This window comes from Macaca mulatta, chromosome 14, assembly GCF_049350105.2.
Source record: "Macaca mulatta isolate MMU2019108-1 chromosome 14, T2T-MMU8v2.0, whole genome shotgun sequence".
NCBI lineage: Eukaryota > Metazoa > Chordata > Mammalia > Primates > Cercopithecidae > Macaca > Macaca mulatta.
In genome coordinates, this window is record NC_133419.1 from 84,220,224 (window position 1) to 84,246,961 (window position 26,738).

Below are 26,738 nucleotides of genomic sequence, written 5' to 3' on the forward strand. Positions count from 1 at the left end.
GCACAGTAGGAATAATAGCTGAGGTCTAAGACTATAGCACCTGTTCTCTTAACTATCACATCCACTGCTTCTAAGCATTTGTGGCAACAGATAACATAAAACACTAGTGTCTGTTTTCACTTCCTCACATCCCATTCTCTCCTTTACTGACTTCAATCAGGCTTCCCACTAAAATTGTTCTTATCAAGGTAAATGAAAACATTGTCACTCACAAAATCAATATCCAGTGCACAGTCTTCAGTTTATTCAACCTCTCCCAGCATTTGGCAGAATCAATTACAATTTCCCTGAATTAATCATTGTCTCTGTTTGGTTTCCAAGACCTCCTTGGTTTTTCTCCTACCTCACTAATCTATCCTTCTAAGTCTCCTTTGCTAGGCCCTTCTCTGCTTTCTGATATTCTAAATTTGAGTGTCCCCAAGTTCGTCATTAGACTTCTTTTTTATACTCACTCCCAAGGCTAGCAGTCCAGTATCAAGACTCAAATGCCATCTGTAGATCAAAGGCTACCACATGTAGATCTCCAGTCTCAATCTGTGCTCTATGCTCCAGACTCTTATATCCAGCTGCATACCACATCTAAGCATCGCTACTTGATTGCTTAATAATAGGCTTCTCATATTTAAAATGCTCAAAACTAAACTCTTGGTTTCCTCTCCTGAATCTGCTCTACTCCCAGTATGCATCATTTAAATAAACGGCACAATCATTGACCTAGTTGCTCTGGCCAAAAATCTGGTAGTCATTCTTGACTCTGCTTTTTAACTTACACCCTATGCCTTATTCATCATCAAATCCTGTCAATTCTGTCTTCAAAATGTACCCTCAGTCTTTTTTTCATCTCCACCCTCAAATCCCTAATCTATACCACTATCATTTCTCACATGGATTTCTGAAACCACCTCTTCACTGGTTTCTTTGGTTCCATTCTTGCCTTGCTGCCACCCTTCCTCCACAAAGCAGCCAGCCATGTTTTTAAAACAAAATTCAGACACCAACACTCCTTGCTCAGCTCCCTTCAGCAGCTCCCCTTTCACTTGGAATTTGCTCCTTTCACTGCAACCAGTATTCCATCTGCTCAAGTGTCTCCTTGGAGGAGAAGATTTCTTTGACATCCTGTATAGAACAGCATCCTCTATTCCTCCATTTATCTCTCCCTCTTATTAGACTTCTAAAAAATTTATAGCACTTATCTCTGCTTAAACATTATATACTAAATATTATATATTAAATATATATATGAAATATGGTATATTTATTTGTTAATTTATTTATTTTTGCTCCTCTCCCCAACTAGAATGTAAGCTCCATGAGGCCAGGTTCCTTGTCTTTTTTGTCCTTGGTTGAATCTCCAGCACCAGAACAGGGCTTGCCAAATAATATGTACACATTAAATGAATGTTATATGTAATACGTGTTTATTAAATGAATGTATTTGAAGTCTTATCTTCACTACTTCTTGGTCCTATATCCTTACACAAATTTCTTACTGTCCCTATATTATAAATTTCTCAATTATAAATTTTTTTTAAAACAAACAACCCTCTCTTATTTTTCTTTCTGATGTTTTATTGGTACTTTCTAATATATTCAGCCTATCCTCAATTCCAGAGGTTGGTCAATGTTATGGGTGGAAATGTGTCACCCCAAAATTCATGTGTTGAAGTCCTTGCCCCCAGTACCTCAGAATGTGACCTTATTTGGCAATAGAATTGTTGCAGATGATATTACTTAAGATGAGGTCACACTAGAATATGGTGGGACACTACTTCAATCTAGTTCAATATGGCTGATGTCCTCATAAAAAGGAAATTTGAGCACAGAGGTGCACACAGGGAGAATGTCTTGTGGAGATGGGAGTTATGCTGCCACAAACCAAGAAACTACCAGAAGGCAGAGAAGAGTCCAAGACCAGATATTTCCCTAGTGCCTTCGCAGGAAGAATGGCCAAAATAACACCTTGATTTCAGACTTCTGGTCTCCAGAATGTTGAAACAATACATTTCTCTTGTTCTAAGCCACCCAGTTTACGGTACTTTGTTACAGCAGCCTTGGGAAATGAATATAAATGAATATAGTCAGTCAGATATTATCCTCATTTAGTACATGAGGAAATCGCAGCTGAAAAAAGTTGAGTAACCTGCCTCAGGTTTCACAGCTAGAAACTGGTAGGGCTGAGCTTTTATCCCAGATCTGTATGGCTTCAAAGTCTATGCACAGTGGCGGTGGTTCTTAGACACTGGTCCCTGGCCCTTGTTGGTCCAGAGCAGAATGAGAAAAGTAAGTAGGATGCAGTGAGTTTTCATCGAGCTAAAATGGCCTTCTTTTATTATAGAATTATTGCCTTCCTGCTATTTATTTTTTCTTCCTATTGTTTTGGTATTGTTCTTTTTACTTCTGAAACGATGGTGAGAATAAATAGTAGTTGGATTGTTTTTTCATAAATTTTTGTTTTGTTTTGTTTTTTTTAAAAAAAAATTTTTTTTTTAAATTTATTTATTATTATTATACTTTAAGTTGTAGGGTACATGTGCATAACGTGCAGGTTTGTTACATATGTATACTTGTGCCATGTTGGTGTGCTGCACCCATCAACTCGTCCTTTACATCAGGTATAACTCCCAATGCAATCCCTCCCCTCTCCCCCCTCCCCATGATAGGCCCCGGTGTGTGATGTTCCCCTTCCTGAGTCCAAGTGATCTCATTGTTCAGTTCCCACCTATGAGTGAGAACATGCGGTGTTTGGTTTTCTGTTCTTGTGATAGTTTGCTAAGAATGATGGTTTCCAGCTGCATCCATGTCCCTACAAAGGACACAAACTCATCCTTTTTGATGGCTGCATAGTATTCCATGGTGTATATGTGCCACATTTTCTTAATCCAATCTGTCACTGATGGACATTTGGGTTGATTCCAAGTCTTTGCTATTGTGAATAGTGCTGCAATAAACATACGTGTGCATGTGTCTTTATAGCAGCATAATTTATAATCCTTTGGGTATATACCCAGTAATTTTTGTTTTGTTTTTTAATGTCTTGCATTTTATTGAAAACATAAAAAGGTGGCAATTCTGTGGCCTATAGAAGTTTGTTCTGAAATGTTTCTGGTTTATGAAACATAAAAGTCTGAAAACAAATGTTCCAATGCTGTCCCCTTTATGAAACAAGTCCTCAGCCTGGGCAACACCGTGAGGCCCCATCTATACTAAAACAAACAAACAAACAGGAAATATCAGCTGGTCATGATGGCATACATCTGAAGTCCCAGCTACTCAGCAGGTTGAGGGAGGAGGATCACTTGACCCTAGGAGAGCCACACTGACACTGCAGCGAGGTATGATCACGTCACTGCACTTGTGTTGCCTGGATGACAGAGCAAGGCCCTGTCTCAAAGAAAAAAAAAAAAAAAAAAGGAAGCTCTTCACAAACAGTGACACACTTGGTAGAGAGAAGAAGCTTTGCTCTCAATCAATTGTAGAGGTCCCTGCTCATAAACAGTGTCCGTGTTAATGGTCACAATCTCAATTAATTACCATGAAATTAATCTGATATAATCCCATGCAACGAATTTGTTTGAATTTAACAATATTCATTAATTCAGAAATTTCCTTAGTCTTGTCCCCTTCCTTTTTAGGATAGATTTCCTAGTTTTCAGTAAAATTCTCGAGTTGCTTTTGACTTGATCCATTTTCTTTTGGGTTCAGGATTTGTGGGCTTATACAAATGTCTGAGGATTAAATAAGATCACTTCTGTTAAGTATCTAGAACACCATAAAATCTTTCAGTAAATGCTAGTTCCCTTCAAAGAAAGAAGTAGATTTATGCATCCAGAAGGGAAACGACTTTAGGACTAAAGGAGATTTACAGCAACTGGATGACTTTGCAAGATGGGCCAGTCTGGAGAGTGTTAATAAACTTCACCCTCTTGTTGAACATTCAGTGATCCATGACAGTTTATAGAAATTGTGGCAGTCTATTTTTATGAATTCATGTTCAAGAGTATGTGTGCAAACATATAAACATAAGTATATATAGAAATTAATATATATTGATGTCATATACATCATTAATATAAATTTGATTGGTATGAGTGTGTGTACCTTCTTCAATTTCTGAGAAAACTCAGAAGGACAAAGCGTTCATACATATAAGAGTTTGCCTTCTTTGAGTATCCATTATCTGATCCCCTATAATCTAATTTGGGGACCACCAATTAGTCCTATCCTGAGAAACCTTAGTTAAGACCATTTCAATCTATCCCTTTGCCAAAGTTATCTCAGACTTCAAATCAGTAAAGAAGAGATTCCCTCAGTCTGTGAGTACATATGGAGGGCTTACCATGTCCCAGGCACTACATTATTGAATGTATGCCTACATTATATGAATGCCAGAAGAACAATGTAATCAAGGTCATATTCTCCCTCTCCTTAGGCTCTCAGTCCAGGGAGTAATAAATTTAATAGATAATAGCTAACTACACAGTTGTATAGCATATATTTTTAAAAACATTTTAATAAAATTAACAAATAAATATTCTAAACTGTATAGGCTACAGGGACAAAGTGTAGAAGCCAGAGGGCCAGTCTTTCCTGCTCAGGCCCTCAGGTCCCCTTTAGAGAGACCCTGCTTTGGCCCGGTTTGGGGCTAGGACTGCTGACTTGGGGAGGCAGGGAGTGAACCGGAATGGGTGATCTGGGCTCTTGCAAGCCATTCCTCTTTGTTGGTGTGTGGGAGGAGAGAAGAGGTCAAAGAAAGCAAGACCCTGCAAGAGGCATCCCAGTGACCCCTAGAAGTGACTGGGGTAAGGGGAGCACTATTCTAGAAGGGAGTGGGAGGGAGTGGGCAGTGAAGCAGGGCAGTGAGCCTGGCCAGTGGTGGGCTCCGGACGCTGTTCTACCCATAGCCACTCACTCTCGGACGTAGACCCTGGTGCACACAACATCATCTGCCCTCATGGTCAGGATCAGCTCCCTATCATTGGTCAGTTCTCTGGTCCATGAGGTCTTGGGGCCCTCTCCCTTCAGGAGCTTCTGCTCACAGAACATTTTATTCTCACTCTCCCTTTTCACCGGGCTCTTACAGGGCCTCCCATCCACAGTCTGCTCCTCTAACTCCTCCCCAACCTTGAAGTTAATCTCTGTGGTGCACACGGTGGTGGAGGTTTTGATGTAGAAAGTGTCTCCCTCCTGTTTGATCTCCACTACTGGCTTGGACGCTGCAGCCACAGCAGTCTTCCTCAGCACCACATTCACCCCCAGCACTTTGAGCAAATCCTTGAAGTTTTCTGATCGAATGATTTTCCAATTGCCAGAGAAGTTGGGCATGGTGGTGGCGTGGGTGGCAGTCCCCTTAGACCTCTAGGCTGGAGCACTGGACACTGTCTTTTAGTCAAAAGAGACGTCGCCGTTGCCGGGTCGTGAGGTTCAGGAACCAAGACACGACCAGGGACGACCCCAAAGCTCTGCATAGTATATTTTTATAAGGACTTTCATTAAGGTGCTATAGAGGCTGAGAGGAATGGCATCTAATAACTCAGTCTGGGGACTGAGGTCATGAAGGCTTCTGGAAGGAGGGGATGAGCCTTAAGCTGGGTCTTAATGGATGAGTAGGAGATATCGAGATATCCAAACAACAAGTGCTCCAATCACAGTAGGAAGCATATGCAAAGAGATGGTAGGGGGTTAACCACGGAACTCTGCAAGAGTGAAATTTTATCCATTTAGCACTTAATAACATAAGTACATGTGATGGAAAAAAGACTAACTTGAGAGTAGGAATACCAGAGACTAATCATTTTTTTTTAATGAACTTCTTCAATGCAATGAAGGCTAAAGTGGAAAATGTCATGCTTTATAGTTAGACTGTCCTGATTCATTCAAGCTGACCTTTACAAGTTGCTTAACTTCTCCGAATTAAACCTTGGTTCCTCATCTATAAAATGAGGATAATATTATCTGGTTCATACAGCTGTTGTGTTCTTATGAAATAAAAAAAAATGTAAACTATCTTGTTTCTCACACAATGTACTTACATTAAATGTCAAAATAAGACACCAGACTAAATATCAGTTCATGTCCTGAAAACACTTGTGTCATTGTAAATAAGAGCCTTCATCACTCATGCCAACTCTGGTTTCCCATTGGGATATATTTATCTGTTTACTTCCTAAACCAGTGGTTTCAAAACTTTGCTTGCTGACACCATCGTTTAAAATCATTTTGCGTACTCACCCATTATCTTAATATTTACATATTTATAAATTATTGTATAACCATATTACTGTGGCACAGTGTGGCACACTATAAAACATATAACAAAACAGAAATTTAAAGGCTGTGATGAAAAATTAATAAAAAGAGAAGGTTTTGGCTACCACTGGGGTGTGTATAATCACTTTGAAGAATACCAAGATCTCCTAGAGAGAAAAGACTTAGTGTCATTCATTTATGGAGCACCCGGAAGCACAGACCAAGTACTAAAGAAATATCTAGGAATTGAAGAAGCAACACCAGGACATTAGAAAAAACCCAAAAACTCTGTGGCCTACTAGTGCCACTATCTGTCCAAACCAGTTTTTTAGTTTTTATTTTTAATATATATTTTAATTACAGTACAAGTTTAATATAGTAGAAATGTTAAACAACCAAAACATAATGGCTTTCCCCCACAAAGGTCAGTGGCAAATACAGAGTTAATATTCATTATTTTTGAAAGAGCTAATTGTAATAATAACCATTTGCTGAACACTTATAAGGGGCAGGCACTACATTAATGCCTTTACAAGTACTTATTTGCTCTTTACAATAATCTGGATGCCATACTGCACCTCTGTAGAGGGTATCAAACATTTTGGTCCATGCTGTGGGTGGGGATGGGGGGTGTCTGCAAACCATGGCCTGTGGGCAAATCTGTCCCACCGTCCATTTTTATATAGACTATAAGCTAAAAATGCTTTTCACATTTTCAGTTTGTTGAAAGAAAAATCGGAAAAGAAACTTTTATATGAAAATCACATGAAATTCAAATTTCATGAATTTCATGACCATAAATAGTTTTATTGAATCAGAGCCACATCCATTTATGTATTTATGTATTGTCTATGGCTGCTTTTGCACTACAATGGCAGAGTTGACTATTTCAGTAAAGATTGTATGACCTATAAAATATAAAATGCTTGGTATGTGGCCCCTGACAAAACAAGTTTGCTGGCCCCTTGTGTATATAATTGGAGTCTACTGGACATGTGCACGTTGCAGCTTGCATGGCTATAAGTCATGGTTCCAGTAACAATCCTATCTGGAAACGTAGGTTCAGAGAGGTTGTCACTTGTCCATGCACTTAGGAAATGGCAGAATCAGAGGTTTTTAGGATAATTTTTTAAGGCTGAAATATGCACTTGATTTCACCTAGAGTTCAGGACTGTTTTCTCTTTTGGTCTTTTCTGGCTATGTACCTTAACTAGTCACATGTAATATAACTTCCCCTCTGGCTCCACTGTCTTCTCTGTACTCTCCTATCTAGCTTTTAATATATTTATTGCTAAGGACAGGGTAGGGTGGGGAACAGGTCAATGGAACAAAAGTACAATTCATTCATTCACAATACTTTTCATTCTACCTCTTCAGGTCTCTCAAGTACACACTTGGCCCCTGCGTATGAGGCTCTGCTGTCTCTGGCTGAGCTGAAAGTGATGAAAAGGACATGTGATGGAATGCTGGAAACCTCATTACTGGCTCTTTGCCTACAGAAACTCAGCCAGCTTATCTCCTTTCCCAAGGAACTTCAAACTTACACTGGCTCAGCTGGTTCTTTCTAGGTGCCTGTAACAAGCTGCTCTGCCCAGTGGAGATCAGAAGCCGATAGAAGATACTCTGCATATGCTTTTCTGTCCTGGAGAATATGTTCCCTTTTTTCTCATTCTCATTGTAGCAGATTCTCCCAGGGTCTTGGCCACTCCTGGGTTGTAATGTGGATACCGAAAAGTGCAAGTTACAATAATTTTTTCCTGGATGGTATCCAGAAGACCCAGACATGTGAACATAATTTCTGTGGCTGCCCAATTATAGCTATAACTTCACTTCTAAGCAAGGACAACTACACTGGCAGGACATGGACTATGTAAAGTTGTGAGAAGAGCTTTCATATATGTTAATCTCCTTTTGACTCCTCCCAGCAAACAGGAATTTGTTATTCCCATTTTAGAGATTAAAGATGCTGGGACTCAAGAGGAACTAAGCAGTGTATATTTTGTATATATCCAGCAAGTGGTAGATCTGAGCTTCAAACCTGAAGCTTTCTGACACCTGAGTACCTGTCATTTCAGTAAAGGAGCCTGTTATAAAGACGTCAGTTTGTTGCCATAATAGTCATTAAAAGATAAGCAAACAAACACCCCTTCCCTGCCACAAATCATGGCATGATTATTCTTTATAATTGGGATGCAGTATAGCATAATGGAGTTCAATGATGAGCAGGGCTTAAAGTTATTGGCAAATCATTTAAACAGCTTGATTCTCTGTAAATTTATCTGTAAAATGGAAGTAATAACATGCCTAACTTTTAGGATCATGGTAAAGGTTATATAAAAGAATGTAGGTCTTCTGTTTATATGAAATGCCTAGAATAGGCAAATCCATATGAATGGAAAATAGATTGATGGTGCCTAGGGCTGGAGGTAGGGGATGGGAGGAAATGAGGAGTTGCTAATAGTTATGGGGTTTCTTTTGGAGATGATGAAAATGCTCTAAAATTGATTGTGGTGATGGTTGTACAACTCTGTGAATATACTAAAACCCACTGAATTGTATACTTTAAACAAGTGAATAATATGGTATATAAATTTTAAAATGATGTAGGTAAAGGGCTTAGCACAGTGCCTGGCACAAAATAAATGCTTTATAAATGTTAATTTTTGTCATTATTGTTTTGAGGCAGAGACTATCTGGTAAGCTAAACTCATTTCCTCTTCTCCCAGAGCACAAAACTAGACTCTACCCTAAAAATTAGGTGTGGCCATGTGTCTGAGTCCGGGCCAAGGGAATGTGAGTTCTGGCCAACGTAAGGGAACAAGCCTGGCCCATAAAAATATTCCTCTCACAAGCCTTCATGTTGTTTCCCTTCTACTAGCTTGATGCAATGAATCACTTGGCTTCAGAGCTACATGTTGAAGATGAAGGAGCCATAGTGTGGAAAAGCTAAAGTTCCTGAATCACTGACCAGGGGAGAATTGCCCATTAGCCAAGAAGACCAGCTTAAAGCTTTCTGAGAAAGTAAATACGCTTCTAATTGTTTAAACCTTTATTTACTTTGAGTTTTGATTATAACAGGTACCGGTATTATTATAATTAACATGCAATTGTTAGCTTTTACAGTACCAAATTGAGGAGAAGTGTCAGCCCTTGTCATATGACTGAAATAAATTCACTGTAGATTGGCTGACCATGCGGGGTCTGGGGGCATGAGTGCACACAGGATAAGTTGTCTGGTGAATTTGAGCATTATTTTAGTACTGTTGAATAGTCACTGGACAGTTTGAGTGTAGTATGCAGCTTCTAATGACCTTCCCCAACTTTGGGGAAGCAGAGTCCTTGTTTTGCCCTCCAGTCCCTTCAGGAAGGGCCAAATGAACAGCAGGTAACATGCAATCAAACCGTGCACAGTAGTAGGGTGTGGAAACGGCGAAGGCAGCTCTGTGCCTGCTGCTCCACCCTTCACTCCTGCCCTCCTTTGTGGAGGACACTGTACCCTGTCCTCTTCCCTTTTGATAAAAGGGAAAGTAATACAAATTAAAGATGTGACCCAATCACATTATTTTGTCCTTGCTTAGTGCTTTTTAAAGCAGTATCCTACACTCTAAATGTGGAAGGCAGAGACAGCTTTTAGCTCTCCGGGTGAATAATGCCAAAGTATTTGATTGCTATTGTCTCTCTTTCAGAGGGTTTGCTGTCAGAAGGAAAAGCTCTGAGTCATTCTTTAGAAAAGGTGAACAGAGGATATGCAACCACAAGCCAAAGGTGACAGATCGGAAAGGGACCAATCACTGGGAGCAGGGTTTCTCGGGTTTGTGAGTCCCTTCCTTGTGCAATTGTGTCAAATTGGGCCATAAACGCCTTCTGTATCTTTCTCACAGAGGAGTGCTGTAAAACCCAATGGTCATGTCAAGTGAAGTACAGGCAGATCTTATAAAAATAGCTATTGATTCCTGAGTGTTTACTGTGAAACCTTCTTACATAGCTTGTTTAATCTTCTTGACAAGTTTAATACATAAGTATTATTATTGGCCCCACTTAAGAGCTATTGAAACTGAGGCTCAGAGATTAAGCAAAGCAGTGTCCCCAGGATGACACAGGTAGTAAACAACAGAGCTGGGACTCTAGGAATTGAGGGATGACAAAAGACTACATTTCTCACCACCATGCCCTTCAAGGACTTCAAACAAACGAAAAGCATTAGCAAGGTAAATGGCTCTTCTGCTGGAGAATCTAGAATGTCCAAAGCCAAAATGCCTATCCTTGAATAGAAAGAACATCCTACAAGGCTGCCTGTGTTCAGCATATTAAATGCCCAAGAGAATAATGAAACAGATAAGAAAAGGGAAGAACAAAGGCCATTGTCCCAGGCCCTGGAGACTAGCCTGCCTGAACATGATTCATAGTCATTCATGGACTCAGACCTCACAGATTTTGAATATCAGATCATTGCAGATAGAAATGTGAACTTCCAGATAGCAACCATGTCTTCTTGCTGAAAATAGCTTCCCTCCCCCCAGCACAAAGTCATAAAGAAAGAAAAAAGAATCTTAATTTCCTTCTGCTTCCTGTTTGCCAGACTGTTCCTTTTTTCCTTCAACCTCACGGTCCCATTGTTTCTCTCATTTCTTCTTAGTATGCTCTATTTAAACCAGATGGAGCAGTAGCATTTTGAAGAGATTTTTGAACCCAAGGGACTCGCATCATAAATAAATAAACAAATGAACACTTCCGCAACTGGCAAATCAGGCAGGAATGGGTTTAACAACTGAGCTGGAAATGTAGCTGAAAATCTACTCCATGATGAAAGATCGGAATGTGGCACAAGTTCTCTTCACCGAATAGGTAACCACACTGACTTCTTTCAGTAAACTGGGGGCTAAAGAGAGAAGCAGTGGGGAGGCAGTGGCAAAGAGCTGCAGAAACACATTCAGTGGCCCCCTGTCTACTTTGCATTAACAATATGCTGATACATTATCCCATGGTTGCTATGAAATATTTGTTCACCACCTATAAAAGTAAGGCATTTTCAAGTGCTGGTTTTCTTTAAATACATTCTCTTTCCTTTAGGTCTTACATAATTCAACTATCATTCCATGTGAGGCTTAATTTAAAGAAAACCATAAGTTGAGTTAATTCACTGTGAAGGGTTATGGAAGCTATATTTATTCCAGAGAGTCAGCAGCAGTGTAATGGAGCATCTATTATATGCCTGACCTAGTGCCAGGTTCTGGGAATACAAACATGACTAGCCCAGCCCCTGCCCTTAAGATGTTCACAGAACTCCGAGGATTCACAAACTAAGTGAAAGCGAAAGACGTGTTACCACTATTAAGACAGTAGAAAATATATGAGATGCTTAGCGATCACCTCTAATGAGGGAGAAGGTGTGTGTGGGGAGGGAAAGAGGATAGAGTTTGTGATTCAGTAAAAGAGTCCCAGCTGCAGTGGCTCACGCCTCTAATCTCAGCACTTTGGGATGCCGAGGTGGGTGGATCACCTGAGATCAGGAGTTCGAGACCTGTCTGACTAAGATGTTGAAACCCCGTCTCTACTAAAAATACCAAAATTAGCTGGGCATGGTGGTGGGTGCCTGTAATTCCAGCTACTTGAGAGGCTGAGGCAGGAGAATCACTTAAACCTAGGAGGTGGAGGTTGCAGTGAGCCGAGATGATGCCATTGCACTCCAGCCTGGGTGACAGAGTGAGATTCCGTCTCAAAAATAATAATAATAATAATCCCCTATCTGTCTACTTATAAGACCTAAGAAGCTATTAACCAAGGAGAAGAGGTTGATGGTCCGGGCAGAGAGCACACGAGGAATGGCTCCACTGTGGTGTGAAACAACCTGAAGGTTATGGTCACTGTAGACATTTGAACCCAGCTGGAAAACAGACTCTGAGGAGAGAAATAAGAGACAGGCCTGGGAGTCAGGGGGTGGATCATTCTCTGTCATGTGGTTCAGGGGACTCCATCCCATAGGCCATGGGAGCCTCTGTAAGACTTTAAACAGCAGAGTGAACATGATCTGATTTGCACTTTAGAAGATCACCTTGGCAACCATGTGGAGGATGGACTGGAGGTGTTGAGGCTGGGAGCATAGAGAACAGTTAGGAGGCAATGGCAGCAGTCCAAGTAGGAGGGATAGGGCCTGATCTTAGATGGCAGCAGTGGGGATGTAAAGAAAAGGAGGGAGAACTAATATTAGGAAGGAGAAAATCTGGGCTGGAGGTAATGAAATCTGGATTCTAGTCCTAGCTTTGGCACAATCTCTTAACGTGACCTTAGACAAGCTCTTTCTTTTCTGGACCCTGTTTCCTAACGTGGCATGTGAGAGGGGGACATTTGGTGGCTATATGAGAATGCACTTTATATATGTACTTGATTATTATTATTTACTCATTAGATAAGCCAGTCAGTCAGTCAGTCAGTCAGCAAAGGCACTCATTCCTTGAGTCACAGTTTTGGGCATCTTGATATGAAAAAGCAAAATGGTAGTACAAAAAAATCCAACCACGGGAATGAGGAGATTTGAAGTCCATAAGCATTTACTGATCATATATTAAGTACAAAATATACATCATAATATACTATAGATACGATAGAAATAGAAATGACCAAGATGTGGTCTCTACCTTCTGAGAGGGAAATGAGGCAGCCTATGATTAATTCAATTCAACAAATATTGAGTAAGTACCTATGTGCAGAGTATTGTGTCTGTCATAGTAAGGAAAGAGAGAAATTGGACATGGTCCCTGACATGAAGGACTACGTAGCCACAAATGGAAGAAAAGTGATGTTGCTATTGGAGAGTTGCAAATCACTATGGGAGCCCAAAACAAAAGAGAATATGTGCCAAGTCAAAAATACATTTTTAATTTTTGCCATCCTAAACAGAAATATAATTTCCCTTTCTGTGGTTCAAGGCTGCTAAGAGTCACCTTCATGAAAGCAGATGAAAGAAGAGATCATTCACTTTACTCTAAACAAAGATTTTTCTATGGGTGAGGTCCTATACTAGGTGTTCAATGTAAGAACAACAAGACATGCTCTTTACCCACAAAGAAACGAGTCAGTGTTTATAACATTTTGGATTGTGGGGAAGAGAAAGTAGAAGTTTGGTTCTACTTTTTCTACCCAACAATTCAAAGTGCCTTGAACAGTGCTTAGCATATGGTAGGTGCTCAATAAATGATCAACTGAAGTGAACAATATTAAATTTGCTACTTACAGAAAGAAAATGAAGTTGACTCTAAAATAACAAATACATGACATCTAATTATCCAAAGAATACACTAAGGAAAGAGTACTTTTATGTAACAAGTCATGAGTAATTAATCAAACCACAGGCCACTGGCTTGTTGTAATACTAATTCAAACAAGGTTTCTAAGCAGCAGGTCTCCACTCCCAAAGTCTTGGGAAGCAGATGGTACCTAATTTGCTTTAAGAGGCATTTGGTTGACCACACTTGGTTCTTTAAGCCAGAGTAAGTTCTTCAGTTTTTGGAACTCTCCTTAAGAGAAATCAACCTCCAACCCCTTATATATAACAAGCTGATCTGTTTCTAAACATGTAATCTAGAAAGATCAAACTTGGGAATGGTGTTGCTTAGAAAGAAAAATAATGTCTTTGGGGCATGGCAGGGGGATTCTACTAGCAACCTGGCCAAGAAAATTTGCTGACTTGGCATATAAGGTATGTAAAGAGCTTGAAAAAAATTAAAGGTGCTAACAATGCAGGTGGGATTTAAAAAGAACACGCACCACATTGTGATATTTTTTCAAGAACAGAGAGGCCCAGAATATTGAGATACCAGCTGGTAAGAATTATGACATTTACTTTAAAATCTTTGGCCAGTAAGAAGTGATTCTAAAAGACTTGCAATAGGTTTAGCTCATGGACTCTGAAACTTGTTACAGGCCAACTTGATAAAACACAGTGATTTCACATAGGAGCTTTTGATTGCAGACTGGCTGGATTGTCATCCAGTCTCTGCCACGTACTAGCTGCTACAAACTTGGATAAGTCATTGAGTCTCACTTAAGCATCAATGCCGTCTGTAAATGAAGACTATGATGCCTAATGTCACAGGGTTGTGATGGGGAGTACATGAGATAATAGAGGTAAACAGCTTAGTACAGTGCCTGGCATGTAACAAGTATGGTGACTATTACTATTATAATTATGTTTGCTGAAAGGGAAATGTTCATTCCAAAATTGGCTAAAAACCCTGTTTCAAACATTTCTGAGACTGAAATGAAATATATAGATGATAGGTTTGCAGAAATGGCAGTGGGTGTTTCATTTTCATATAATTATAATGTGCAGCAGAACAGAGCAGCATCTTATGCCAATCATGAATCTTTTCTCATAGTAAAAATATTTTGTGAGTGAACCTGAACTGTATGTACAATACTAAATATGTACTTCCATGTGACAGTTGGTAACATGGGTTTCTTCTGAATTCTATTTGATGACATAATATAGAGAAACCTAGCTTGGAACGACCTCAATGCAAATATTATCTCTGTCACTTAAGGACTGTAAGCTCCGGCAAAACAAAACTTTCTGATCCTCAGTATACACATCTGTAAAACAGGGATAATAATTGTACTATAGTTTACCTGATTTTGAAAGAATTTCATGAGATGATAATAATATGTTTAGTGAGTTTTTGCCATGTGCCAAGCTCTGAAAGCCTATCCTAAATTATCTTTTCCTCATCCTATGTTATCTCTTCCACATCCTATGTTACCTTCCAGAAGTGTGGTTGTAAAGTCAGGGTCTGCAGCTAAGAGTTCAGAACCAGCCAGGTGGGATCAGGTGATTAGAGAGGCAGAGGGCTGCCAAATGATAGCCAAAAATATCAGTTAGCTTTTACTGCATTCTAGAGAGAGTTGTGTCTTTGACATGTTAGAAGTGGACTGCAGGTAGAAGTCCAGCAGGGGCAGGAAAAAAATAATTCTGAATATATGCAAACATCGGAAACTTTGGCATCTGTGATCCTGCCTTAGGTTTCCAAAGCTAATTACAAATAACTGCTTTCAAATGTCTGTCTAGGGAAGACATCTAAAGGGCCCCAATAAAGGCAGATAGGAGCATAAGGATAGATGTCCCAAATACATCAAATGGGTAAAAAAAAGATGTAAAAAAGAAAACAAAGCACACCAACCTGCTCTGCTCCAAGTGAAAGTTATTTAGCTCTTGGAACTGGTTTCATCTTTAAAATTGAGGTAATAAAACTATGGCATAATTTACATTGGGCTACTCTGCACTTGCAAGAAAGAATGGAGAAACTTTCCATGTACTGATGATACATAAGGATCTCCAAGACACAGTATTAAGTAAAAAATAATAATAATGGCCTGGCGCAGTGGCTCATGCCTGTAATCCCAGTACTTTGGGAGGCTGAGGCGGGCAGATCTTGAGGTCAGGAAATTGAGACCATCCTGCCTAGCACGATGAAGTCCTGTATCTACTAAAAATACAAAAAAAAAAAAAAAAAAAAAAGCTGGGCATGGTGGCGGGCGCCTGTAGTCCCAGCTACTTGGGAGGCTAAGGCAGGAGAATGGAGTGAACCCGGGAGGTGGAGCCTGCAGTGAGCTGAGATCATGCCACTGCACTCCAGCCTAGGTGACAGAGCAAGACTGTCTCAAAAAAAAATAACAATATTTAAAAATAATAATAATAATACAGAATACTGTTTATAGAATGCTGCTTTGGTATATAAGAATGGGGCTAAAAATTTATCTATCTATCTATCTATCTATCTTTCCATGTATGTATGTGTGTATGCATGTATCTATCTGTCTTTCTATGTATGTATGTATATATGTATCTATCTATCTGATTTATCTATCCCCCCACCACACAAGCACGTGCACACACACACACAAATATAGTTTGCTGCATTTGCAAAGAAAACTCCAGAAAAACACAAAACCTAAAAATAGTGATTAGCTTTGTGAGATGAATGAGGGCAGGAGAGGAACAAAACTTTTCAATAAATACCTTATACAAATTAAATGTTTAAATTAATTTAAATAATAAAATTAGGATAGCAATTGGTACATGCCTTATAAGGTTGTTTTGAGGAGTAAATAAAATAATGTATGAAAGAGCTTAACCGTGGGGCTTGACACACAGTAAGTATTAACACACATCAGTGAAGATTATCCTCTCTTGAGAAAGAGTGGGAAGGAGCCCTTCCTTGGCCTTAACTTTCTGCTCAAGGGCCAAAGAGAGGTGGAGACAAGTTGTAGGAGGCTGGCTGCTGGGGCTCTCATTGAGACTTAAGGAGCAAAGAGGCTATGATGACCTTCTGGTATCTTCCTAGGTCATGCAGCACTATTACTAGATATTTGAGAGAAAAAGCCCACTTAGAAATAAAGACGGAGCCTTTTACTCAGGAACCTGAACACAGTGGATGAAAGACTACAAAAAAGTAGAGAATCAAAATCCAACACACACCAGATCGATCCATGACTCTGAGAGTTAGAAATGATTTAAAAACAAGAATGGCTTAGAACAAAATGAGAAAAGATGAACAGATGCCAAAGAGAAGCTATTTTCTTTCACTGTGTTCCTAAAAAATTTCTTCAATGTCCTTAAATAATACATCTTGGGGGATTAATTGGAAATGCCACAATGGAATGAAAATAATAAAATAAAACTGTCTCTGAATAAAACCCTTTATATAGTCACAAAATTAATAATCTACATTTTTTTGCTCCATCTGCATTGAAAAGGAAAATTTAATAATCAGACACAAAAGGTAGGAAATTACAATGAATCACAAGTGTTCAGATATTGTAACCCAAACAATTGCTCTAGTACTGCCTCCTTTACTTAGGGTTATGCTAAGTGGCTGACAAAATAAAGACTCTAATTCTTTCGGTTTCTTTAAAATTAAAACACAGCATTTATAACATAGAAAAGCACCATTTTGGGTACTTGTTGGGGAAATAGCACACAACAGGATGTCTTGGCTTTGTTAGACACTTCTTTAAGTAGATTCTATAAAAGGAGCAAGCAGGCAGGAGTCCGGGAGATGGTGATGAGGCATCCCCTTTGGGTAGCTGCCATATTGTTAGTTATGTTGGTTAAAAATTCCAGCTCTGAAAGTAGAAAGATCTGAACACAAACTCTGTCACTCATTAGTTGAGTAACTTTGGCAAGTTACTTAACTTTGCTGAACTTCAATTTCCCATCAATAAAATTAGGATAAATATAATCCCTACCTTATAGGGATGTTATGAGGATCCAAAGAGATAATGTATTCAAGAACTTAAATATACCTTTCTTAGAACAGTGCTTGCAGCATAATAGGTATCAGTAAATATTAGCCCTGATCATTAACATCTATCTACTAATTCATTCATCCATCCATTAAACCATCATTTAGGGACCACTTCAGGTCAATCTTTGGGTTAAAGAAAGGAAATCGAGGAAGAATAAGACATAGTCCTTGTACACAGAAAGCTCTCAGCTCAGTAAGGGAAGATGAACAAAGAAGACTATATGGAATTAGGGACGCTGTGAAAGAAGTCAATGTCAGTTATACTGGGACATACAAAGGAAGAGGTTGATGAGGAAGGGGTATCATAGAGAAGATGATACTTAATGAAAGGCTTGAAAAGGCTTGAAATGTGTGTATATACAAGGCATTCAGGACAAAACAACAGGAAGGGCACAGACACTGGGATAACCAGTAGTGGTAGGGAAGGAAAAGAAGTCTAGTATGGCTGGGTCCCAGAGAACAAGTGAGCCAGCTTGATAGGTAAGCCTGGAGAGGCCTACGGGCCACATTACATAAGGCTGAGTATACAAGGAAGTTTCTGTAATTTGGTGTTTAACAAATCAACTTACTTAATTTGAAGTTGAGAGATAGTCAGCATTGCCCTGCCAGGGAAACATCCTGAGGCTATTCCACGTTATTATAGTAGAAAGATGATTTTATACTTTCTTTGTCAGCTGTATAAGATACCTACTGAAAGAATATCTTGCCTGATCTTGCCAGGGACTTACCCCCCTTTGCAAACTCAGTGTTGGCTTGGGATCAGGATATCTCAGCAAATTCCCCTTAATGCTCACTTTTTTTCCTCCCTAACACATCTTCTCTTAAACAGGTAGTTCACTTCTGTACAAAAGGATTAACAGTGTCAGTACTGATTTTAAAAGTGCTTTTTAATGGGGTGTGGTGAAATGACTAGGATATAGACACCCACAGTTTCAAACATCTTCTGCTACTTAACAATGGTGTGAATTTGGACAATATTTTACCTTTATAAATCTCAATTTCCTGATCTACAAAAAGGTAGAATGTGACTTATCTCATGGGGTGTTGAGAGGAGCAAATGTGGTAATTAATGCTAAGTATCTGCTATCAAGACTGACAAAGTTCTACAAATGGTAGCTGTCATTATTGCCCATGAAGGTAAAGTAGGTGATTTACATGGCAGCCTTGGGAGAAAGAAATGAGTCTGTTGGGAAAGAAGAAAGCCAGGTTTGTTTGGAGGCAGAGGAAGCTAGGGCACCTTGCACTGCTAAATTGTGCCATGTTCTGACTGGGGCTGGACCCAGAGAAAGCTCTAATTCCTGTGTGTTGATTGAAATTGCAGTTGAAGACACTGATCTCTCTCTCTCCCTGGTGCTCATGAAAGTTCTTCCTAGCTAGCCTGAGCTTCATGGACAAATAAAGGCTAACCAAAGCACTTTCTTTTAAAAGTTTCAAATTACTTAAGGTCTCTAGAGTTGGAACAGAAAGAGATGCTAATAGTGAAACTTGCTAAATACAGCAATTTTTCCGCAGTCCATACAAATTTTATTAGTTAAGGAATTGATGGAAAGAAAGCAAATATACTCTGTTGGTAAGGAATTGCAGTTCTTCCAAAAAGCGCTGTAAATGATAATATAATGATGCATCCATCCAGTCCCTAGTGAGGAAAATACATTATCCTCTATGGTACATCTGTGCTGTTCCAGCATTTCACAGACAAGATTGAACTCTCACATAGCCCCAGGAAAGCCACATGCTCTTGCCTTTTAACCCAGTATCTTTAACTGGTTAAAGCCCATTTCCTCTGTAGCTCACAAATATGTTTACAATAAAAGTCACCTACAATGGAATATAAAGGGAATCTCTCTTAACATATCACACAGATTCTATAATCTGGATCCTGTAAACCCACTGATGAAAAAAACAGTGACAAAGAAACAAAATGGGACTTTATTAACCTAGGTTCTTGAATTGTAATGTTTAATGCCAAGCATTAATGGAATAGTACACATAAAAATTTCAACAAACGGCAGGGCTCGGTGGCTCATGCCTGTGATCCCAGCACCTTGGGAAGCTGAGGCTGGTGGATCACCTGAGGTCAGGAATTCGAGACCAGCCTGACCAACATGGAGAAACCCCATCTCTACAAAAAACACAACATTAGCTGGGTGTGGGGGTGCATGCCTGTAATCCCAGCTACTCATAAGGCTGAGACAGGAGAGTTGCTTGAACCAGTGAGGCGGAGGTTGCAGTGAGCCGAGATTGTGCCGTTGTACTCCAGCCTAGCTAACAAGAGTGAAACTCAGTCTCAAAAAAAAAAAAAAAAAAAAAAACCAAAAAATTACAGCAAAAACAAAAGTTTTCTTTACATTTCAAATAATTCTTTTCCATGCCAATTATCTTGAAAAGCTTTGGTTTTTAGATGTGAGCTCTGAAAGATCATATAAATAACTCATAACAAACTAACCTAATACTCATCATGACAGTAGCAAAAAATCTGAAACAACCTAAAAGTTTAATAATGGCAAATAGGCTAAGTCAATAGTGTCACATCCCTATTACGGAAACTTAGATCTCTTTTAAAACTTACTTTTACAAAAGAAAAAACAAGTATGGACATGAAGAAGTGCCCACAAAACATTGTTAAAGGAAAAAGGAGGTATCAACTACCGTAACTACCATATACAATACAATTACAATTTTATAGGATGCTGAAAATAAATGGCAAGGACCTACAACAAAATCAATAGTTATTTTTTATTGTCCTATTTATTTTTCACAATTTTAAAAAATCCCAATAAAATATCCTTTTAAGATATTTAACTTTCTAAGTAAAAGCTTGGCAGGCTGTGGAAGTATAAAAAAAGAATGCATCTGAAAACATGAAAAACTTTGTCTGCATGAAAAACGTATGTAACATCTTTTAGATGACATTATTAAATGCTTATGCTATAATGTAACTAAAATGAACCAGGGTAGTAAGTTGTACACATAATATAACCTCCCTTATGTATTTCATAAACAGAAATGGAACTAAAATGAGATAAAAAGGGAAACCAGTGGTTGCTTCTGGATAGTGGAAATTATTGCTTAGTCCTTCTATTGTTTTTTTTAAACATGCTTCTGTATTTTGCAGTTTCAACAATAAACACGTAATACCATTATAATTGAAAAAATAGTTTTTGTTTTTCCCTTCTTTTTTTTTTTTTTTTTTTAAAGAGATATAATTTGACTGGGCGATGTGGCTCACGCCTGTAATCTTAGCACTTTGGGAGGCCGAGGCAGGTGGATTATCTGATTTTGAGACCAGCCTGGCCAACATGGTGAAACCCCATCTCTACCAAAAAATACAAAAAAAAAAAAAAAAAAAAAATAGCAGGGCATGGTGGCACAGGCCTATAATTCAGCTGCTTGGGAGGCTGAGGCAGGAGAATAGCTTGAACCCAGAAGGCGGAGGTGGCAGTGAGCCGAGATCATGCCATTGTACTCCAGCCTGGGCAACCGCGTAAGACTCCAACTCAAAAATAAAATAAAATAAAATAAAATAAAATATTAAAAAGATATAACTCAGCAGGACAAAAACTGAATATAACCTTAAAGTCACTGAAATACTAAGTGATTCAGTCTAAACTTCTGGGTATTATGCTCACTACCTGGGTGACAGAATCATTTGTATTCCAAACCTCAGCATCACGCAACATACCCATGTAACAAAGTTGCACAAATGTGCCTCTTGAATCTAAAATAAAAGTTGAAATTATAAAAATCAATAAATGCATTAATGAATTTACTGAAAAAATAAAGCATAGACATGAACAGGAACGTGACATACCTAACTTGTACTTGCCCTTTGTACTTTCTGAAAGCAGGGTGGAACTAGCCGCAGCTTTGTTTCCTCTGCATATTTTCACTTATTAAAAGAGTTCTAAACTTCTTTTCTCCAGGCTAAATCTTCAATGCAAAAAAATTATTTTGGAATTAAGACATGTGATTGCCTAAAAATCAACTTGTATGTTATTATCAAGTAAACATTTATGCTCTGGAATCCCCAAAGAAGTATCTTTCTGAATATTTGAACTGTCCATATAGCTGAAGATTAAGACTTCAAATAGAGAGAGTTAAATTGATTACTTTTGCAGATCACTTTACTTTTTAAAACATCGTTATTATATACTTGCCTTACCTCCAGAGTAATATACTAGATATAATAAGTTTTTAAACTGATGAGTCAAAACTATCATTATGAAGATCTTTTATTGTGATAATAAAACATCAAGTAGTTCTTAATAAATAAACTTCTAACCCTTTAAATTCAAATCCACTTTACTTTCCATGTTGCTAACATTTAAAAAACACAACATAAATCCAAGAAAATAATCCTATATCAATTAAATAAAGTAGAAACATTTACAGTTTCTACTTAATTCCATTACTTTATTTTTTAAAGAATGCCATAAAAGATTTACAGATTCCCTAGTAATGAATTCTCTTTGTGAAAAAACCACATAGACTCAAAAGCATATGAAAGCTTATTTTGTTTGGCTCTTGGAAAAGTAGATCTAATGCTTGGAAGGCAAAAGACAATAGATTTGCAGTCATCGTGCACACCAACAAAAGTTTCAACTTAACAATTAAACATTTTAAAACCAGGCCGGGTGTGGTGACTCACGCCTGTAATCCCAGCACTTTGGGAGGCCAAGGCTGGCAGATCATGAGGTCAGGAGATCAAGACCATGCCGGCCAACATGGTGAAACTCCGTCTCTACTAAAAACACAAAAATTGGCCAGGCATGGTAGTGCACGCCTGTAGTCCCAGCTACTTGGGAGGCTGAGGCAGGAGAATCACTTGAACCCAGGAGGTGGAGGTTGCAGTGAGCCGAGATGGCGCCACTGCACTCCAGCCTGGGTGACAGAGCAAGACTCCGTCAAAAACAAACAAACAAACAAACACACCATTTTAAAACCAATAAAAGTTTTACTTAAAAATTTATTTGGCAATATTCATTAAGTTCCTATTCTATGTAGGTATTCTAGGTGCCAGGGATATCGAGGTGCCTGAACATGGTATTGGAGACAGCACATTCCTTTCATAGGACATGTTAAGGCAGTGGCTGAATGACCACTTGGCAAAGATATTACAGGGGAAATCCCAATATGTAATATCCCCCAACTCCTGAGATTCTCATCCTCTCCAACTGCACTTCCATAATCCCCAGGAAAGCAGAGCCTGAATCAAAGGTTTGCAGTAATATATTCAGAGGCTCACATGTGAGAGTTCATTTTGAGCAGTGATCCTGGGAAGAGGGATGAGGAACCAGGGAGAAACTCCCACCAGGACCTTCTGAGGAGCATACACAGTGCAATTCAGAACTATCTATCCAAAGGATGGAGGAGAGCCTCTACCCACCAGTTCCCTTCCTCTCCAATTGTCGAGAGTTGCCACATGCGATGCCAACTCCTTTGCACTTCCAGTTTTGTGCATGCCAGAGTGGTGAGTGGGCTCTTGGGTAGAAAGCAGAGATAGGTATGGCAGCTAAGGCAAGGTGGTGTCAGTTACACCTGTATGAAGCTGGTTGCTACAGCAATGCCTTGAGTTACTTTGGCAGAAAAAATGCAAGACTAAGTGCAAGAGGTGACAACACCATTAAGATTCTTCTAACCCATATGAGGTCATGATAACAAAAGTAATTAACATTTATCATCAAGCAAGTATAGATACTTTCCACACATTTTATCACTTAATTCTTAAAATCAACTCCACAAAGTAGGTCATACTTTTATCTCTATTTATATATACTTTTATCTCTATTTCAAACATGAGAAAATAGCTTTCTAGAACTAAGTGGTCTGCCTGAAGTCATCAATAAATGGAGAACAAAAGATGAGGCTGAAGGACTGGCTGCAGAGCCCTAGAACAACACTGACTCCCCCAGAGCCTATAAGCATCCAAACTTCTCCTGTATAGGAAAACAGAAGTAGAAATCAGTTGCCCTTAGGAGTTCCTGTTTCTATATCTGTCTGTGACCAGAGTTCCTTGAAGGCAGAGATTGTGCCTTATTCCTGAATTATATCCAGTACCGTGCGGTGCATGACATATAACAAGTGCACACTGTTTGGCTGGGCTCAGTGGCTTACGCCTGTAATCCTAACACTTTGGGAGGCGGAGGCGGGCAGATCACCTGAGGTCAGGAGTTCAAGACCAGCCTGGCTAACATGGTGAAAATCCATCTCTACTAAAAATACAAAAAATTAGTGGGGCTTGGTGGTACATGCCTGTACTCCCAGCTACTTAGGAGGCTGAGGCAAGAGAATCGTTTAAACCTGGGAGGCAGAGGTTGCAGTGAGCCGAGGTCGCGCCACTGCACTTCAGCCTGGGCAACAGAGTGAGACTCAGTCTCAACAAGAACAATAACAACAGCAACAACAAAAACACAAACAAGTACACAATGCTTTTGAGATTGGTTGAGTGTCTGTTCCCCCTCAGTGCACTCATGGTTCTTGAGAGCAGGAACCCTGTCTTAATCATCTTTATATCCCAGCACCCAGCACACATAGTTCAATGTTTACTTGCCCTAACAGAATAAAATTTTCCAGAAGGCAGAACACATAGGGTTAAAAATGTGAAGTTTGTGTCATATGGGCCTGAGTTAGAGTCCCACCTTTGATACTTTAACTAGTTATATGATCTTGAGCAAACTATGTAATAATCTTTTAAATCCAGAGCTTCCTCATTTGCAAAAAAGCATGATACTAATTGTATTCCATCATAAGGTTGTGGTGATGATTACACGAAATTTATGTAAAAGCTCTTATCATTAATACTTGGCACATGGCAATCTTGCAATAAATATTAGATATTATGATAATTATTGGAAATTTATTCTGTGTTTAAGTTATATTTGAAGTTCCTAAACTAGATCCGAAACATTTAGAATGTGCACAGTGGCACATATGGGAAAATCTCTAGAACACAAAGTACCTAGGAAACAGTACCTGTACACAGTGATGCTCAATAAATATTTGTTGAATGTTAAATAAAAAAACGAGCCATGTTTGCTTTTGGCATGAATCACCAGCACAAATGTTGAAAATAGAAAAATATAATATAGGTTGCTATTTAACACCTGACAGGGAGAAAGTATTAGTAGCCCAAGATCTGACTGTAAACAAAGAGGAAAAACAGCTATGTAGCCTATGGAAGGTGTGAAGCCGTAAAACAAGGCCAGAAATGTGGGAATCATTCTCAAGACAATATGATTACAAATGTCTTTCAATACTTGGCTTTATATACCTCCCCAATTTCATATCACTTGTGTTTTACTGTCAAAAATTGCAATATGTTGCCTTTTTTTTTTTCTAAATTACAGAGCTGTGTATTTCCTTAAAGTACTGTATTTTTCTTAAAGTACTTAATTAGCTACTACTATTTAATTACAATCTACATTTAGATTCTGCAGACTGAAGGATCTATTTTGGGACCATTTTTTTAATGGGATATGGAACCCAGATACTAAGGAAGAAACTGGGGGATAGAAGATCAATGCCCAAGGCTGTGTGGGCATAGTGGGTATTCTCTTTGGATCATGAGAGGAAGATTTGGTTTGCATTCCTGCTCTGACACTTATTTACTAGTTGAGTGATCTTGGACAAATTATTTCCTGTGTAAATCCGTTTTTCATAATCTCTAGTATGAGGCTGCTGGTGCCCATTTCCCTGACTTTACTTGATGATTTATTAGGGGAACAAATTATGAGTCCCCTGTATGTGGTGTGTACTCAATCGCTGCTTGTTCTCTTCCCCTCTTAAAGGCAAGAGACAAATGTGAGTCCTGGGGTAGCTGCCAATAATATTCATTCAGGCCCCCTTCTTAATCATGTAATTCATCAAGAAATAATCTTTTTGAGAGGAAAAAAATAAAAGTCTCAAATCAGAGTGCCTAGGACAAAATTTTATACTCTGTGTGTGTGTGTGTGTATGTACATATGTATATATGTGTGTGTGTATACATATGTGTATATATATACATATGAACCACATTGTAAAGTTCCACTCCACCTTAGTTTGCTTTCTGGCCAACTAATCTGGGCAGACTTTTAAAATCACATTGGCTGGAAGGTGAACATAGTGCTTCATTACAATCATTACATTTACCACCCTAGCGTTGATAATATTCTCTAGGCTGCCTGTGATGCTTAGTGGCTGAGCAGCAAGTCAGAAGTTTAATTTAGCTTTCTGAGCATCTGCAGGTTTTGTTTTCAACAAAGAACTTCAGGTTACATAACCGCCTTGGCTTCTGTTTCAGAAGGTGAAACTTGACTGTCCAAATTAACTGTTGATACAGGTCTTCAGAAGCAGAACTTGATGTATCTGGAAGTGATCTCCCCCAAGTTATTTGGAAAGTAACAATGGCACTTGACCTTCCTGGTTACTTAGCAAAAGAAGGCAGGAGAAAGAAGGTTCTAAGCGTAAGTAGGTGATCATTAAAAGGGCAGATACAGCCTCTAAAAATCAGGTTAGGTCTTCTTTTCCCAACCCTTTCTAGCTTTACCCTCTTGCTGTCCACACTCCACTGGATAGGTCTATTTCACTGTTGTGGGTGAGCATTTTGTGAAAGATTTTAGAAAAAGCAAAGGGGAAAATGTAACATGAAAATAGGGTTCCTGGGAGCATATGAAAACAAAGGAGAGAGAAATACGAGGTGGGTACACTGTCCTGAACTATTTCATTTAACACATGTGAAATGTGGATGGAATGAAGCCCAGCCAAGCACATAAGGTACTTTTTTTTTTTTTTTTTTGAGACTGAGTGTTATTCTGTTGCCCACGCTGGAGTGCAGTGGCACCATCTTGGCTCACTGCAACCTCTGCCTCCTGGATTCAAGCAATTCTCCTGCCTCAGCCTCCCAAGTAGCTTGGACTACAGGTACCCGCCACCATGCCTGGCTAATTTTTGTATTTTTGGTAGAAACAGGATTTCACTATGTTGGCCAGGTTTGTCTCGAACTTCTGACTTCAAGTGATCCACCCCCGATCGGCCTCCCAAATGCTGGAATTATAGGCATGAGCCACCTTGCCCGGCCAGATACTTTTCATCCACTCAAGAAGAAGACACAAGAAGCAGATATTTTCAGTGTGTGATATTGAGTGCTAAGATGGACAATTCTTAGGAACACAAAGCAGAGGTATTAGAAAGACGAAAGAGGATAATCAGAGA

The 26,738-nt window shown here is 39.1% G+C and overlaps 1 protein-coding gene, 1 long non-coding RNA gene and 1 pseudogene across 15 annotated transcripts in view; 1 reads left to right on the forward strand and 2 right to left on the reverse strand.

Annotated features, from left to right (window-relative positions):
* The window catches only part of DLG2 (discs large MAGUK scaffold protein 2), a 2,228,225-nt gene that overhangs the window by 227,639 nt on the left and 1,973,848 nt on the right, over window positions 1–26,738 (reverse strand). The window lies entirely within an intron of this gene.
* Window positions 1–26,738, forward strand: part of LOC106993429 (uncharacterized) — an 88,377-nt gene that overhangs the window by 46,433 nt on the left and 15,206 nt on the right. The window contains exons 8-10 of the long non-coding RNA XR_013404240.1: window positions 8,203–8,258; window positions 9,125–9,267; window positions 9,933–10,011. This is a non-coding gene — a long non-coding RNA (uncharacterized LOC106993429). The remainder of the gene's footprint in view (window positions 1–8,202; window positions 8,259–9,124; window positions 9,268–9,932; window positions 10,012–26,738) is intronic.
* On the reverse strand, window positions 4,580–5,322 carry LOC144334533 (cellular retinoic acid-binding protein 2 pseudogene; annotated as a pseudogene).